The sequence below is a fragment of the Artibeus jamaicensis genome, unplaced genomic scaffold (assembly GCF_021234435.1).
Source record: "Artibeus jamaicensis isolate MK-2021 breed Jamaican fruit bat unplaced genomic scaffold, CSHL_Jam_final contig_797, whole genome shotgun sequence".
NCBI classification, from domain to species: domain Eukaryota; kingdom Metazoa; phylum Chordata; class Mammalia; order Chiroptera; family Phyllostomidae; genus Artibeus; species Artibeus jamaicensis.
This window is the reverse complement of record NW_026521977.1, coordinates 15,691,026-15,708,554: the sequence shown is the minus strand read 5'-3', so window position 1 is coordinate 15,708,554 and position 17,529 is coordinate 15,691,026.

Sequence of the window (17,529 nt, the reverse complement as noted above, 5' to 3'; positions counted from 1 at the left end):
TGTAAATATATATGAATCTATTATAAATTTACAAATATATATGCACCCTTATGTTCATTGCAGTATCACTCATGTTGGCCAAGGCAGGGGAACAGATGAAGATATGGTACCTAAGTACAATGGAATACTCCTTAGCCATAAGAGAAGATGAAATATAACATTTGCCACAGCAGGGATGGATCTTGAGGATATCATACTAAATGAAATAAATCAAAGAGAAAGAGCTAAGAATCATATGATGTCACTTGTACATGAAATATAAAACTGAAAGCAGCAAATGAACAAAGAAGAAAAAGAAATAAAAACTCAGACACATTGCTAAACTCAGATAATATACACAGGTGGGCAAAAGGAGGTTTGTAGATATAATCCAAGTAGATAATACAATAATTAATAAATAAAAACACAAGAATAAGATCCATTTCATGTACTCATAACTGTAAACCTACCTTTGGCCCCACACTGTATCTGTTTTTTTTTCTTGGTACAGAATCTTCTCATGGCTATGTGTTTGATTTTGTATTTCTGTTTCATGTCCTTGAGTGAAAAGGGATTCAGTCATTTCTAGCATCTTCCTGTAAACAGCACTTTCCTTGGTTTCTATCCTTGTGTCTTGGTTATGAGTAACCACGTTTCCTTTCAAGACTTATGCTAGGAGGGCTACAAGGATCTGTATAGCCTCTAGCCAAAATTTGTGTCTCAAACAATATTTTTTCAAATGTGGCTGCAGGGTGGAGGGACGGATCAGCTGCTATCTGACTGGAATTAAGAAAATTGAAATGCATTCCTCAGCACAGGAAGGTAATACCTAGTGAACCCTGGCCAAAAGCCTGAATACAAACAGACTTCAAGGCAGCACCGCTTCCATGACTTTAATGTCACAAGTTATTACTCGTCTGCCTTCAGATTCCTGAATTACAGTGCTGGCATCCACCCATTGATAATATTTCTTTACTGCAGAGACAGAGTGTTGGAATGCATGAGTGTGTCGCCGGATTAGGGGAGCAGAAGCATGACTGCCTGTTTTTTCCTCGGTGCAGATTCTGATCCCTGAAGCAGAGAAATGCGATGCATGGGTGACTTCCAATTTCCTTTCCCAAATTTTATTTCTCTTTGGGACGAAATGGGGTTTCGCTTCAGTCACTGGTGGCGATTTTCATTGCATATCTTTAAATCCATGAGTAGTGAAAAACGTCTTTGATCCTGTTTGCGCGGTTTGAGCGTCTTAGTTTAAAAAGCAGTTTTCAGTTTCTATTTGGTGAAACGTATTCTGCTGTCAGATGCCACCTTAAACTGGAGAGGCTACATAGAATTTTTCTCTTTTCCAAATCTCAATTTTTAAATCTTCCATTGGAATTTTGAATTTTGATATCCTATTTTCAATAACATGTTTTTGTATCTCATCTTTTATTTCCACATTTCACTCTAAACTTACTTTCATCTTTCTTTATAAAAGTTATATTTTCTTGTGTATTACAAAGGATTATATGTAATCTAAAACTACATATAGAACTATATATAATAAAGCATATTCTGAGGAATATTAGTACTCATTTTTTGGTGGAGAAGTACCTTGCTTCATTTAGGATGCAATACCAAAACACCAATGACTAGGTGGTTCACAGATAGTAGAAATTTATTTCTTCTAGTTCTGTGGCTGCAAGTTCAAGTTCAGGGCACCAGCACAGTTGGGAGAACACCCTCTTCAGAGTCACAGGCTTCTTGTTGTACCCTGACACAGTGGCAGGGGCAAACTACCACTGTGAGACATCTTTTATAAGGGCACTAATCACATTCATGAGGGTTCTACTTGCATGACCTAATCATCTCTCAAAAGAACCACTGTCTAATATCATCAACTTGAGCATTAGGCTTTCAACAGACATTGTGTGAGAGCACACACACATTCAGCCCACAGCAGGAGACAAATGGCAGAAACTCAAGTGTGCAGGACTCTGCTGCTATGTCTCCCATTATTAGGGCCAGTCCACCCAGACACAAGTCATTGAGAGTGATGAGTGCTGGCTGTTAATGGCTCACAGTAGACCCATTCTGCAGAGCACTTCCTTTGCAAATGAACACATAGGGGCAAGGGCAGAAGAAAACCCTTGCCTCATCATGGGGCAAGGGCAGAAGACAGCCCCTACTTAATGACTGATTGACACTAGAACCAATATACTGAAAATCTGCCTCATAGTGGCAATTACTCTATATTAACTTTGTATTTGGTCACATTACCAAATCCAGATAATACAAAGGAGTGGACAAAAGTAGGCTTGCAGTTGTAATACAAGTAAATAATAATGAATAAATAATAATATAAAAATAAACTCTGTTTCATGTACCCATAACTGTCATCCTACCTTTACCCAACCCTGCATATTTTTTCCTATAGACACAATCATGTTATCTATGAATTAAGACAAATTTACTCTTCCGTTCAAAATCCTCCTGAAATTCATTTTTTCTCTTGCTTTATTGTACTAGCCAGGAAGATTTCTATTAAAACATCGAATAAATGCAATGATAGCAGGCCTCTGTCTAATTATTTATCTCTGAGGGAGAGCTTTTACTATTTCACTATTTGAATATCATATCCATCCTGAATTTAAAGTTAGCATCACAGATTAACAAAGTTTCATTCTATTTCTAGTTTGCTAAAAGATTTTAGCATGAATGGCTGTCAGGTTTGTGTCAATGGCTGTTTGTCTCCATTGAAATGAATGTATGATTTATTTCCTGAAGTGTTTAGAAGAATTTGCAGATAAAGCCTTATAGTCCAGGAGTTTTCTCTGTGGAAAGATTGTAAATTATATATTAGTGAGCATAGAGCTATTTACATTTGCTCTTTCTTTTGAAATTATAGTAGGTAAAAATAGCAACATAATGCTTTTAATGTCAAGTTCTCTCATTTGAAATATCTCCATTAGAAAACTTCTTTGACCTTTTAATCACTTATTTTCCTCTCTATCTGTCCTCAAAGAACACTTGGTTTGTCTTTTTGCCCAGGGCCCCTCAAGAGTATGCAGGTCCCATCTACAGTGAATATATTTAGGTGGCTTTGCTCTGTAGAAACTAAGGATTGAGGCAGGGTTCCCATCTGTCCAAAACTAGGGTGGTATAGTTCTGTCATAGCGTATTTTGGTATAATTTTGTCCTCATTAAGATAATGATTTGCTTTAAGGTCTATGTTCATTTAACTCTAAACTTGGCTCACTAAAAAGTTAGAAATATTTTTTTCTAATTCTTTTTTGCATCCCTACCCCTTGGTACACTGTCTGAAATGTAGTAGACGTGTAGTAATTGTTTATCAAATAAATAATTTCTAAAAATTAATAAAAATAAGTAAATATCTCAGGATCCCCTCTAACACACACCTTCCTTCTTAAAGCCTTTATTAAAGATCCCATCCAAAAATATGTGCTCCCCCAGTTCCTCTTTACACATGAGGTTATTAATTTCACTTGATGTTGATCTCTTTCCTTTATTATAATTATGCATTATCTAACCTCATCTAAGAGGATGCTAGCTTTTAAGGGCAAGATTCATGCCTAATAATCCAAGTATCTATCTGGCAAGGGGTACTTTCAGTATTTAGAACACAACCAATGCTTGTTGAAAGAATAATTACTTACACAGATTGGTGTGAACTGGAGACACCATTCTGCTTTCTTCTCCAACTGGATTGCTGTGAAGTTTCAATAAACACAAACGAACAAAAAGTCTATACAACTGCTTTGTAATATGTGAAGTGTTATACAATTTTAAAGGATCCACATTATTATGACAATTTTATCCCTATATATGTGGAACCTGTAGCAGTTGTAGAGCTTGCTGGTACTCCACTTGTAGCTGCTGTTCAGAAGCTGTTGAATGCGTCTTCTAAAATACTGTGGAATTGAAATTACTGTGGGCTACACATCAATCGTCATAGAGAAAAACTGTTTGTTAATAGCAACCAGAGTTAGAATAAGTTTCGGGGTTTTTCACCCAAATATCTTCATAAGAATCTTTTTATTCAAACAGAGTTTGTGCAACATCTATCCAAGAAATTTTTCTGAATGCCTAGTATATTCCAAGCAATATTACGTCCTAAGAACTCAAAGGGTGTATTGACAAACAAAATGGACATAGTCTTTGCCCTCAGACAGTTCATTTTCCAAAATAATCTATCTCTAACAATATAGCTATACTTTTATAGTATGCCCATTTGCAAAATGCACATAGTCTTTGCCTTCAGAGTGTTTACTTTCCAAAATAATTTATTTCTAACAATATAGCTATACTTTTGTAATTTCCTGATTGGATCTTTTTTAAAAAGTTAGGATATATACTTTAAATTGCTTTATACCTTCATCTTCTATGAGGTTTAGTAAGTGCTTTAACAAGAAAATGTGAAGGTTTTTGTAAAAATCCTCAAAAGTCAAATTTAACCTTTGGAGTCAACAGAATAATGCCCTTGTCACTCAGAGCTAAATTATTAACATTACCTGACTAGTAAGCTTTTGATTCTTGGTATCAAGAGGTCTAATTAATTTAGATAGATGAGAATCAGTCGATACGCTAAAATACAGCAAAGACAAGCAGTGTGCTTTGTCCACCTACACTCTGGACACATGACCAGTTTGTGTCTAAATAAATGCAAGCTCTAAAATGTTGTGCCCTACTCTTAAATTAAGGAGAAAGCTCCCATTTTTTTGAAAAATGTCAGGTTGACAATGCGAGATTAGAGTCCTTCAATGCTATCAGTCAAATGAGAAGTTTCCAGCCTAGTCTTCTGACTCAGCCAATCTAACAACTCCCAAAAATCTCGTGCAATATTCTGAACCCCAAAACCTATTCTTCTGTAACAGTTTTTTGACATCACATCCTACTAGTTTTTTTTCCTGCCTCTCAAACCACCTGTTCTCTGTTCTCAGGCTCCTTTTCCTTTGGCCATTCTACTTTTCTTGTTTCAAGGTATTTTTGCCCCTATTCATACATTCTCATGGTAACCTTAGCCTGGTGAGTAGCTGAATTACCACTCCTATGATGACAGCTCCTAATTTAGAGGCCCAGCCAATAACTTTCACAGGAAATTCAGAATCATGCTTTCAAATGTCTACTAGCCTTTTACACTTCAATAGCTTCCGAGCACCTCAGTCTCGAATATCAAAAATTAAACACATTTCTCTCCTATCCCCCAAACCTGATTCTTTTCAGGAACCACTAAAAGGAACTAGTGATCACTGAACTTCCAAGTCAGAAACTGAGGCATCCACATGCACTTCTTTTTTTTCCATTGCCCCATCAGAGTTGTCATAAGTTCAGATAATTATTGTACTTTATTATTTCTGAAATTCATCTAGAGCTTTCAATTAGATTCCTACCACCCTAGCTCAGGTCATCATTATTTCTTATCTGAATTACTATGTAATTATCTGAATTACTAACTCTCTTATCTGAATTACTAGCTCTTTTATCTGAATTACTAGCTCTCTTCTAATACACTCCACTCATTAGAATAGACTTTTAAAATTCAAAAATATTAAGACCACATGCCTCCCTGCTTAAAAGTCCCTCAATGACTTCCCAGTACCCTCCAGATAAAATTTCAGCTCTTTCCTCTTCTGCTCTTCATGAATTTACCTTGTTGATCTGCCTGTCTTTAGCTCTCCCCTTCCCGTTTGAACTCCAACAATAGTTAATCTCTTGCCTGTCCCTGAAAACACCATGCTAACACCATTCTTATTCTCTCAAATTTTATACACACCATTCTCTCTGCCTGGAAATTTCTTTGCCTCTTGGCTTCCTTGCATGGATTTTCTTTTTCAGGTAATGATTTTCAGGTAACAGCTTAGATATAATTAATGTCTGCTGAAGTGTCTCTTGACTTATATGTATCCTGAACTTTACCTCTTTCTCTGCTCCCCACTAATGCTTCCAGGAATTATTCTTCATAATAATTTGTACCAACTAAAACAGATCACTTGCCAGACTACTACTCTGCCTTTCCCAACTAGATTTTTTATTGCTTCTTACTTGCACATAATTGCAGATTTTTACCTTTTATAAACATATGGTTGGCCCATTCTTCTTGAACCAGTGTGCTCTTTAATCTGATTAGCCTAATGATTTTTGACTAAGATTTAATTTGAACAACCAATTACAAAAAAAAAAATTGCAATTTTGTTCAGTTTAAGAAGACTGCATCCCAAAGTCTTATCTCTTAATACATTAAGGGAAATATATCCCTCCTTTGAATATGTCTCTCTTTTTTATACACTTCATAGAATAGTCTCTTGGCTATGAGTCTGATTGTCTAAGGATACAATCTGAGATTTAGTTATCTTTTCATCTCTCAGAGTATGCTCCTATTGTACCTATTCTGCTGTGAATAAATATTTGTTCCACTTAATTGAACAGAAAACCAGGGGAATACCACAGTCTTTCATTAGAAAGGATACTTATAATGAGTCTCCAAGTTAACCTTCCAGAAATAGTCTCCATCTTGCTCTGTGTGCAGAGAGGTAGACCTCAATGGACTGCATCAACAAGCTCCCTTAACCTCTACTTTCTGGTTGGCTTTGGCCAATGACAGACTATGGCAGAAGACAAGAGATAAGAACAAAAATGGAACAGAATAGAGAGACCAGAAATAAGCCCATACCTTCATGGTAATTAATATTTGACAGAGGAGGCAAGAGTACACAATGGAGCAAAGACAGTTTCTTCAATAGATGGTATTGGGAGAATTGGGTTAGTACTTGCAAAAAACCAACTTACACCATACACTAGAATAAACTCAAAATGGATAATAGACTTATATATGCATCAAAATACCATGAAAATTCTAGAGGAAAACATAGACAGTAAAGTTTCAGATACCCATTCAGCAATATTTTTTGCTGATCTATTTCCTTGAGCAAGAGAAACAAAGGAAAAAAATAAACAAATGGGACTACATCAAATGAAATGGCTTTTGCACAGCTAAAGAAACCATCATCAAAATGAAGAGGGAACCCACTTGTATGGGAGAACATGTTTGCTAGTGATACACTGGAGAAGGGTTTAATTTCCAAAATATATAAAAAACTCATATGACTCAACATCAGAAAGACAATCCAATTAAAAAATGGGCAAAGAACCTGAACAGACACTTCTCCAAGGGAGACATATAAATGGTCGATAGACATATTTAAAAATATGCTCAACATTACTAGCCATCAGAGAGATGCAAACTGAAACCACAATGTGACATCACTTCACAGCTACCAAAATATCTATCAATAAATCAACAAACAACTGGTGCTGTCAAGGATGTGGAGAAAAAGGAACCTAGTGCACTGTTGAAGAGAATGCAGACTGGTGCAGCCACTGTGGGAAAGAGTATGAAATTTCCTCAGAAAATTAAAAAGGGAACTGCCTTATGACTCAGCAGTTCCACTGCCAGGAATATATCCAAAGAATCCCAAAACACCAATTAAAAATAACATAAGCACCTTTACGTTTATAGCAGTGTTATTTGCAACAGCCAAGATCTGGAAATAGCCTAAGCACCCATCAATAGATGAGTGAATAAAAAAGCCATGGCACATTTACACAATGGAATATTACACAGCAGTAAAATAAGAAGGAACTCCTACCTTTTGCAACAGCATGGATGGAACTGGAGGTTATTATGCTAAGTGAAATAAGCCAGGCAATGAAAGAAAAATACCATATGATCTCACTTATAACTGGAATCTAAGAAACAAAATAAACTAATGAGCAAAATAGACTCAGAAGCACAGAAACAAAGAATAGATTGATAGCTGTGAGAGGGGAGGGGCAAGGTGGGGACTGGTTGAAATAAGGTGAAGAGATTAGACAAAGAACATGTATGTATGACCCATGGACATGGTCAATGGTGTGGGAACTAACTGTAGGAAGGGAGATTTGGGGGGATGGGGGCAAAGGGGGGAAATATTGGGACAACTGTAATAGCAAAAACAATAAAAAAATAAAATAAACTGTGAAAACTTATTCTACAATTAAAAACCTTTTTCTAAGCTAAAAGAAATACAGGAGGTAAGGAAGAATGAGGAAAGTGTGTTTATTCTCCCAGATTCCTCCTTGTCAGAACATCACCTGGTGAGCTGTCATAAATGCTTGCTCTCTTGGCCACTTAAACTGTGAGTCCTAATGGCTGCTCACTGTCAGTGATTCTTGATTGGTTTCTTCAACTCTGCCTACACCTTTATGAATAAGTCCTTTATCAAATTATTCTCAAATTACCCAGATTGAATATGCTGTTTTTTCCTACCAAAATCTTAATTAACAGCTTTCCCATATATTCTCTGACAACACCCCTCTTCTACTTCTTGGTCTTCTCTCCATGCCCTTCGGGTCTGAATTGATTCATTCTACCTCCCATATGTTTTAAGAAATACTCGGCATAAAAATGGGAAATTATGAGCAGTTAACAAGAAGGTGGTGACCTATGTCCTCTGATTCAGTAATGAGACCAATTCAGCATGACAGTGTGAGCCCAATCACATGAAAAAGAACATTTTGGGGCACATTCCATCCAAAACTGTCAAAAAGTATTCAATAGACATAATTTTATACTTTTCATTCTTGGTGAAGTTATTGTCCATGAGGGTCTACTTGTCCTTTTAAATAATACTAGCCACTGCACAAAGTAGTCACCCAGAGTGGAATAAATCTAAACTAAAGTAGTAAACCTCAGCTTTCTTCCTTGTTCTCAGACATTCTAGAGACCACGGTCTTTTGTCCACCACCATGTAGTTTTATAAACTTGATTGTTTTCTGCTTTTTACTACTATGGTCAGATAGTCATCTAAGTGTAAAATGCCTATTTAGAGAACCCTTATATACTTTGATTTGGCATCAGTGGTACACAGATCAAGTTGCTGGTAACAACTTGAAATGCTTTCTTTTTGCTCCAACAGAACAGCATACAAAAAATGCACAAGTATTTCCTAAATTCTTCAAGCTTTTAAATAGTCCATTGTTTTGTTAAATTAATTGTTCTATTTTGCAGAAACTCCTCTAGATTAACCCTTAAAGCTAGCTGACTTGGTAGCCCAGATGTTTTAGTCTACTTTAAACCTCTTCCCATTTAGTTTTCTCTGAAGGTCAGATTAATGAAAATTGCATGTTTTCCTTAATTAATTCATTGATGAAGTACCAGATCCTTATCACCATATATTCTATTCAAGAATAAAAACTACAGAAAGCTTAAGTTGTTTAGATGTATTTCACTCCTGTTATACCTAACTCTGAAATAGGCTATTAGATCACTAGTAGATATAAAGGAGACAAAGCATGTATACAGCCTAACTTAATGCCTGGCCTAAGTGAACAGTGTGTAAGAGCAACAGTGTACTTCTGGTCACAATAAATTATACAAGTTTTAGTCTACTTCTCATTTGACTTAACTTCAATATCCAGTATTATACGCTTTCCTTATGACAATCAATCCACTTTCAATTGTCTGTATATCTCTTCAGTCTCCTTTCTAGGCTCATCCTATATAAATTCCAAGGGATTGCCTCAGGCCAATGTTTTTTTTTTTTTATTCGTTTGAACTAAGTGATTTCATCCTTGATTAAAACTTTACTTATCATTTATTTCTAGTTTAATCATCTCCTCTGAGCTCTAACTTCATATATCCAACCACCTACATGATATTTCTACTGAGGTATCTAAAAAGCAAAAGTGATCTTAAGCCCTAACTTTGATTTTTTTTCAGTGTGTGAAAACAAGATGTATTCACTTTTTGAAACTTAAAAATATCCATGATAGCCTCCTCTACCTCACTCACCAAAAGTAATCTATCTCCATCCATGTTCTACTGATTTTATTTCCCAAATATGTTTTGAATCCAGTTATTTTTCATCTCACTACAATTTTAATCTAATTTTTTTCATCTAGACTATTGAAAAAATACACGCTTGTGTCAGAGTAAACTTTACAAATGAAAAACTCTTGTCATATTATGTTTAAAGGACATGAATGGTTTCCTATTAGTCTTAGAATAAAGCTTAATCCCCTATCATGGATACTTTTATCTTCACCCTTTGCTTTCTACTCACACTGACTTATTTTAGACCCTTGCATGCACCATGTTCTTTACTACCAGACTTCAACATGCTATTCCTGCAGGCTAATAAAATGTTCTTCTAGACAAGTTGTCCAAATTACCCAGGCTCATTCAGATTCCTTGGTATATGCTTTCATATCTCTCTGTATACTTCTTTCACAATATCTGATTTATTCATTTACCTATACAGTAATTATAGAATTACTATGCTGTTGCATTAGGCTTTGCAGATAGGACAATGAATGACATAGACACTATTTGTGTTCTCACTGAGTTTGTGTTCTAGTTTTTATAATTTGTAATTAGGGTTCATAGTTGTTTGTAGACATACTAAATTAATACTCCCTCAACGAACATATCTCCATGAGTTTGGAGGCCTCTCTTTCCTCTCTGTAACAGTTACTTTGACCATAACACACATTATTCTAAAACTAAATGGCTTGAAATACTAATTGTAATTTGCTATTGTTCCTGGTTTCTGCGAATAGGAATAAGAAAGAACTCAGCCAAAGAGAGAATCGTAGGCTGAGGGTTTGAATCATCTAACTCTCATTTACTCATATTGGATCACTGATTGAGATGCTGGTTAGGAATCTCAATTCCAGTGTTCCTAGACCTCTGCCTGTGGTCTTCCTGCCTACATGGATTCCACCAGTGAAGCTTCTTAGAGAAAGCTAGGTGGAGGCATATCTATCACCCTACATGAACTAGCCTTAGATGTTATGTAGTGCACTCCTATTGTGTTTTATTGATTGAGCTAGTTGCAAAAGTTTGCTCAAGTTCAAGGTAGGGGGTGCATACACTCTCCTCCCATCTCAGTGGAAAAAGTGAGAGATGCATTGCAGAATAAGCATGTGGAATGCAATACACACAAATATATGATACAAACACACATTCATCTTTAGAAAATACAATTATCTATGCATATTATTATAATCTTATTATCTAGCACTTATCTTGTATATACTAGGTGTACATTAAATAATTATTAATAGAAAAATAATGGATGAAACTAAGAAGGCAGCCAAATCATGAAGGATAGATTGTAAAATGTCCTATGTCATTCATTTATTCCCAGATATTTTTAACCTGCTCTTGGGAATTGTGACCCAGCATACGATCCTTTGGATTCTTGACAGCTCAGTTTCTACTACATTTTCTGGTTCATGTAAATAGAGGGTGGGAATGAGACAATGGAAACTTCTTAGAACTGCTTTATCCCCATGAATTTGATCTTGGGGACAACATGTAGTTTAGTTTTTAATTGTGTCAGCTCCTCCTATTCTACAGATATCAGAGATCGTTGCTTCAAGGGTTGAGTAGGGGATGAAAGCAGAACTTAATGCCAAGGAGTGGCATTTTGAATTGCCTTTGTCACTCAAAAATAATTGAAACAATGATGCATCCCCACAGGAGAAGTCACCTGTGAACTCTGGGATTTACAAGTGTCACTGAAACAATAGGCAATGTCTTTTGCCTGTTGTTGAGAAGACAAAAACAGAATTGGCAGTTCCTGCAACACTGAATTTACAGTCATCTAGAGCCAATCATACTATGGATTTTATTACTATTTCTCAAATGTGATCTTTTTAGGCACTCTTGTGAGATCAACAGTAAAAAGAAAAGAATAAAGATGAAATTTACTGCAAGGCTTTTGGAAGATTCCATATTTCTGACTGTGGAATATATTTTTGTTTTCAGTTTATTGAAATTGTTATAATCCTGTCATCTGGGTAAGTAGAGTTTTTCTGTATTTGGGCAACATTTTCTTCTGTTTTACCCATAAAACCAATAGTTACTGGAATTTTACAACAGCATGGTGACTGCCAAAAGGAAAGGGGGTAGAAGAAGGTAGAAGAGGCTAAATGGGGGATAAATGGTGATGGAAGGAGACTTGATTTAGGGTGGTGAACACACAATACAACATACAGATACAGATGATGTATTATAGATTTGCTCACCTGAAACCTATATAATTTTACTAACCAATTCTGCCCCCCAAATTCAATGAAAAGTTTAAAAGAAACAATAGCTTTGATGACTTTAAACTCAGTCAAAGAACTGAATCTCAGCTGGTTCTTCTGGTGATTCTTTAAGCAGCCTAATCTTTCTGTATCTCTAACCCAAAGAATAAACCTGTAATTGACCAGACATATCAGAGGTCAACAGTAAGTACTGCAAGTCATGCTCTTCCTCTTTGCCTTTTGAAAACACAGAAAGTATGGGGTGGAAAGAATCCTTCCTTGTCAATAACACCCACTTATTCCTGGGTAATCCTGATGGGTTTTCTTTGCTGTTCAATTACAGATTCACAACTTGTAAACCCAACAAAAGTACATTAGAGCTCATTTAAAAACTAGAGGAGTCTTAACAAAGTCAAATGGAGGCCTCAGGAAGGGCCCAGAGGCAAGGACTGAGAATTGTCTCTTCTGCTCCTGTATTTATCTGTATCTATCTAAAAATCTCCCTCTCTCTCCCTCCACCCCTCCCCCTCCTCCTTCCCAGATCAGCTTTCTAGTCATAAATGTATGTATGTGTGTATGTATTTATTCTGGCTTATGATAGATAAGAAGAGGTCACAGGACATGGCTTCCCCCTGACAATAATGAATAAAATCCACATGTCACATTTAGAGTCACATAAAACTTAATTAGCTGTCTTGCAGTCTCAATTCCAGAACCCTGGGAGACAGTCTTATCAGCTAGTAATTTTTTTTCAAATTACCACTAATTGGTTATTCAATCTATTGAATGAATTTGTCATTTTACAATTTTAGAATTAAAAAATAGAATAGAAAATACTGGACTCTAAGACACACAGTAAGATGCTGTAAGTATATGAATATGTATACCTGATACTAATGTAAAATATACTGTAAGTATAAGTCAAAAAGTTTAAAAAACACTTTTGTAGACCACTTTGGAGGAAATGCTTATGCTTACCTAATCAAGCCATATTTGGCTTCTTCAAAGAAGGAACTAAAATGCCTTTTATACCTGGCTGTGGGATTCATCCTCTGGGGAGGGGGGTGTAGTGCAGTTTTAAAGCATATCACATGTAGGTGGTGCAACAATCCCGAGTCGTTCACCCCCTGCTCTCACATCTTGTCTCCAGCATCCTCTCTGTGACTTTAGGCCAGATAATTAACTCTCTGGACCTTATATATATTGCATTTAAAATGGGAACTTAATAAAGTTTGTTTCTTTTCCGTCTCTCCTCACAGATTTATTGGAGGTATTAAATGAGATAATCCATACCCTTAGCACACTGTGGCATTGAGTTCAAAATTTTTACCGTTATAATATTAGGTATTGTTTATCATCATTACTATTATTCCTATTGACAAAGTGTATTTATCACATTTTTCCTCTTCCTGTGAGACTCTTCCCTGTTACCATTAATGTTGTGAAGCTTCTACACTAATCCAAGAAGACTAAATTTTAATAATAAAAGTATTAATGCCACCTAGAGCCTGAAATACTACTGAATTTCTTCTCTGAGAGGGAGGCTGTTCACTGCATGAATTTCACACTCCAGTGTTAATCCTCCAAGAGCTTCAAGTATTCTCTCTCCCCTGTATGATCCTACTCTTCCTCACACAGGGGGCAATTGGGACTTTTGCTTCCTAAGTGTTATAAAGATTGTATCAAGACATAGCATAGGGTATGCTAATTGGGCTTACTCTTTAATATGTCACTGTTTCCTTATGCTTTAGGATAAGTCCATTGATGCTAGGTACCCTTAGATTCAGATGTATTTAAGACTCCACCAGTTGTTTAAGGAAATTTTACTTAAGTGAATTTCTTCTTCTTCTTTTTTTTTTGTTTACCCACCATGGGAGTTCCTTTGTCTTCAATAGACTGGACAGCTTATCCTCATAGTTTCAAAATATATCCAGGCATGACTGAATATGAGGGTGAACATAATACACAACTTTAGGTCCTCAAATAGAGATTCCCTGTTACCAAGGCAACAATGAAGAGTAGACAGGGTCACTCTTATGTGAATACAACAAGTATGTAGTTACACAAGACCTTGACATCGAAAGGGTTTTGTACTTGGTTTAATGCTATGCTGCCACTGTGTTGTAATTCTTAATAATTTTATCTTTGAGCTTGAATTTTGAAAATGAAGTACAGTAGGGCAATAGAGCAGAAAAGATTCATGCAATATATGTGTCCCATATTCTTTATCACCCTATTTGCATGAAGCATTTATTATGTCTAATGAAAACAGAATTATCCCAATGGCCTCTGAATCTATAGTAATTCATGAGATTCAACATAAATAAATGTAAACCTGTTAAGTTTACAACAGAGTGAGCAGAGCTGCTGCTTGCCCCAAGAGGCCACACTTCATTTGAACCAGAATTTGCTTCGAATGTGGAAGGGAGATAATGGCATTCGAAGAAACAAGAGTGACCAGGAAACCCTATCTTATCTTTCTTAGTCATGTTACTTTCCCGTATTAGCCAGACACTTAGGCTCAAAATGACAGCATAAGAAGAGAAGAAAATATGAAGCAATCTGTTATGTCCTTTCCCTTCTGTCTTTCCTTCTTCATCAGCAAGTCAAACATAAAGAGTACTGGTGGATGTGCACGTATCAAGAAGTAAAATTAGTAAGTTGAGTTATCTTTGCGAGATGCTTTTATTGTTCCAGTAAGAAGACAATACATCTGAATGCATAAGCTACAAAATGCAAATTATATAACTTCAGGGATCCCATATAAGAATTATACTCTTATAATTACGTTTAAGTTTGGCATTGACTTTGCAGGGAAGATGGCAAAGTACATAGATGTGAGTTCCTCTCCTCCCAGAGCCACACTAAAACTACAACTAAATATAGAACTACCATCTGAGAATGACCTGAAGACTGACTAAACAGAATTTCTACAACTGGAGATATAAAAAGGATGCTACCTAGAGACAGATAGGGGTAGAGACTGGTCTGGTCGGGACGCATACATGTGGTGCAGTGATTCACAAGTGGGAGAGACATCACCACCTTGTCCCCTCACCCTGAGGAGTAAGGAATCCAAGCCCCATATTGGCCACCCCCCCTCCCAGTCCCGGGGACCTACACAATGAAGGGGAGGCCCCGTAACGTCTAGCTTTGAGAACCAGCAGGGATTATATATATAGAGCAGAAGGGCTACAGGAAAACAGCCTCTATGCTTAAAGGGCCCACGCACAAACTCATGGGCTCTGAGCTCCAGAGCAGACAGCAGTTTGAACAGTGTGCTTGGGTTGGGTCTCAGTGAAGTAATTACATTGACCAATTTTAGGCAGAGGGCTGGAGGGGCAGGGATCAGTAGGAACAGAAGCTCTCTGGGTACAGAAGTGACCTAAGTAAAACAGGGTAAGGCAAATCACTTATTTTACTTGTATGTGGGATCTAAAAAGCAAATAAGGCTGAACAAAATACACTCACAGATACAGAGACAAATTCGTAATTGCCAGAGGGCAGAGGTATGGGGGAATGGGTGAAAAGGTAAAGAGGAGTAAGAGGGACAAACTTCCATTTGTGGAATAAATAAATTGTGAGGATGTAATGTACAGCACAGAGAAAATAGTTTATAATGTAATAACCATGTATAGTGACTGAAGGTTACTAGACTTACTGTGATGATCCTATCATAAGGTATGTAAATGTCAAATCAATATGTTGAGCACCTAAAATTAATGTAAAATTGTGTGTCAACTACACGTTAATAACCATCTAAAAATAGCAATGTACTATATTAAGATGAATGGTAAAATTCAAGCTAATGTTTAAAATTTTTCTATTGTATTTACTGAGGATGGCATGAAACAGCCAATGATAAACATGACCACAAATTGAAAGTAAAACCACAAAAGAAAGAAAAACTTTTTAGTACACTTAACATAACTTTTTTTCCTGCTTTTTGTAGAGGGAAACCGACGTTTTCATTTTGCTGGGCTTCACAAATTAAGTAGCTGGACCTAAGAGTAGAATCAACTAAGAAGTTGGATGTAGGACATGAGAGCCTTTTGTGATAGTTTCCTTTTCTAAAGTTATTTTTCCCTCTAAATCAACACAACATTTTGCTTTTCTGGGCGATTGTGTTTCTAGGAAAATCTTACTTCAACACAATTGTTTATTATTGACATGTTTACCTATTATTTTAGTTTACCTGTTGACATGAAGGAAAAAGAACACCCGTGTATCTCTCCATATTCCTACTTTGTTCGGTTCCCTTTCCACTGAATCCCACCCCCACTGCTTTTCACTTAGATTTCATGGGTGATGAGTTGGATGGCACTTCTCAGCAAGGCTCCTTGGGTGTTCTAGCAGTTTAGATCACCTCTGCTGCAGACAAAGCTGCTAGAAACACATGCAAAACTGAGTTCCCCTCAGAGTTATTCTGAGAACCTTAATTCATCTGAGAAGTGGAGGATGGCAAAGAACTTCATCCTACACTCCGACTTACAAAGCAGAGAAAAACACTGAATTTTCCGTGATGACAGATCAGAGGAGAAGTCAGTCAGAAACAGCATCGTAGCATAGATGGCCAGAGTACAACAACCCTCACACGTCCCAGGCAGCGACAGCATCTCCCTCTTGGTAGCAACAGTTTTCCTGAGGTGTGGTTAGAGGTGCAATAAGTCCAACGCAATGTGTGGGATTGCAAAGAAGGGGATGGGAACGTTGACAGCGAACCAAGTGATGAGGCTAAGGAGGCCCACAGGAGGAAGCATATGGCCATGCATATGCATGGTGATTCGGATCAGGAGCACATGTGGCTGGATGGCAGGATGGGACTGCCGGGGGAGAGCAGTGGGAATCAGTCCTAAACACTACTTACTCCACACTGAGTGCTTCCCCGCGGTGGAAAAATAGCTCTCAATTATATTAAAATGGATTTCTTCACTCTCACCAGCTAAGGAATATCTGGATCTGAATACGAGTACCACAGAGGTATTATGCCTTGCACTCTTTCTGCATTGGGGAAACTGACTTCATCCTGTATATTTAAAAAAAAAACAACTTTGATTAATTTTTGCCATCTGTGTTCTTTTTGACTGATTTCTCACACATCTTTATAACACTGATGATGATGATGGTGATGATGACATACATATCGATGCCATCTATTTAGCTAGACATAATCTTATAGAATATCTGCAGGAACCCATCAGTATTGTCTGAACCATAGCCATGAAGAGATCGCATTGGTCTCAATACAATGAAGCAATATGGGTGAGAAACAAGGCCTGTAATGTTTAATAAATGCCATTTTGATGCTGCTTAGCCTCTTTGTCTTGTTATATATTAAAACAAAAATATTGTGGCAACTCTGTAAAGAAGATAATTTGGCATCAGTGATAACTATAACAGAACTTACTAGTTGTGAATGAATTGAAGTGATATAAGAAGCTGTTATATACCTGATATTAGTCACATTTCATCCTCAAG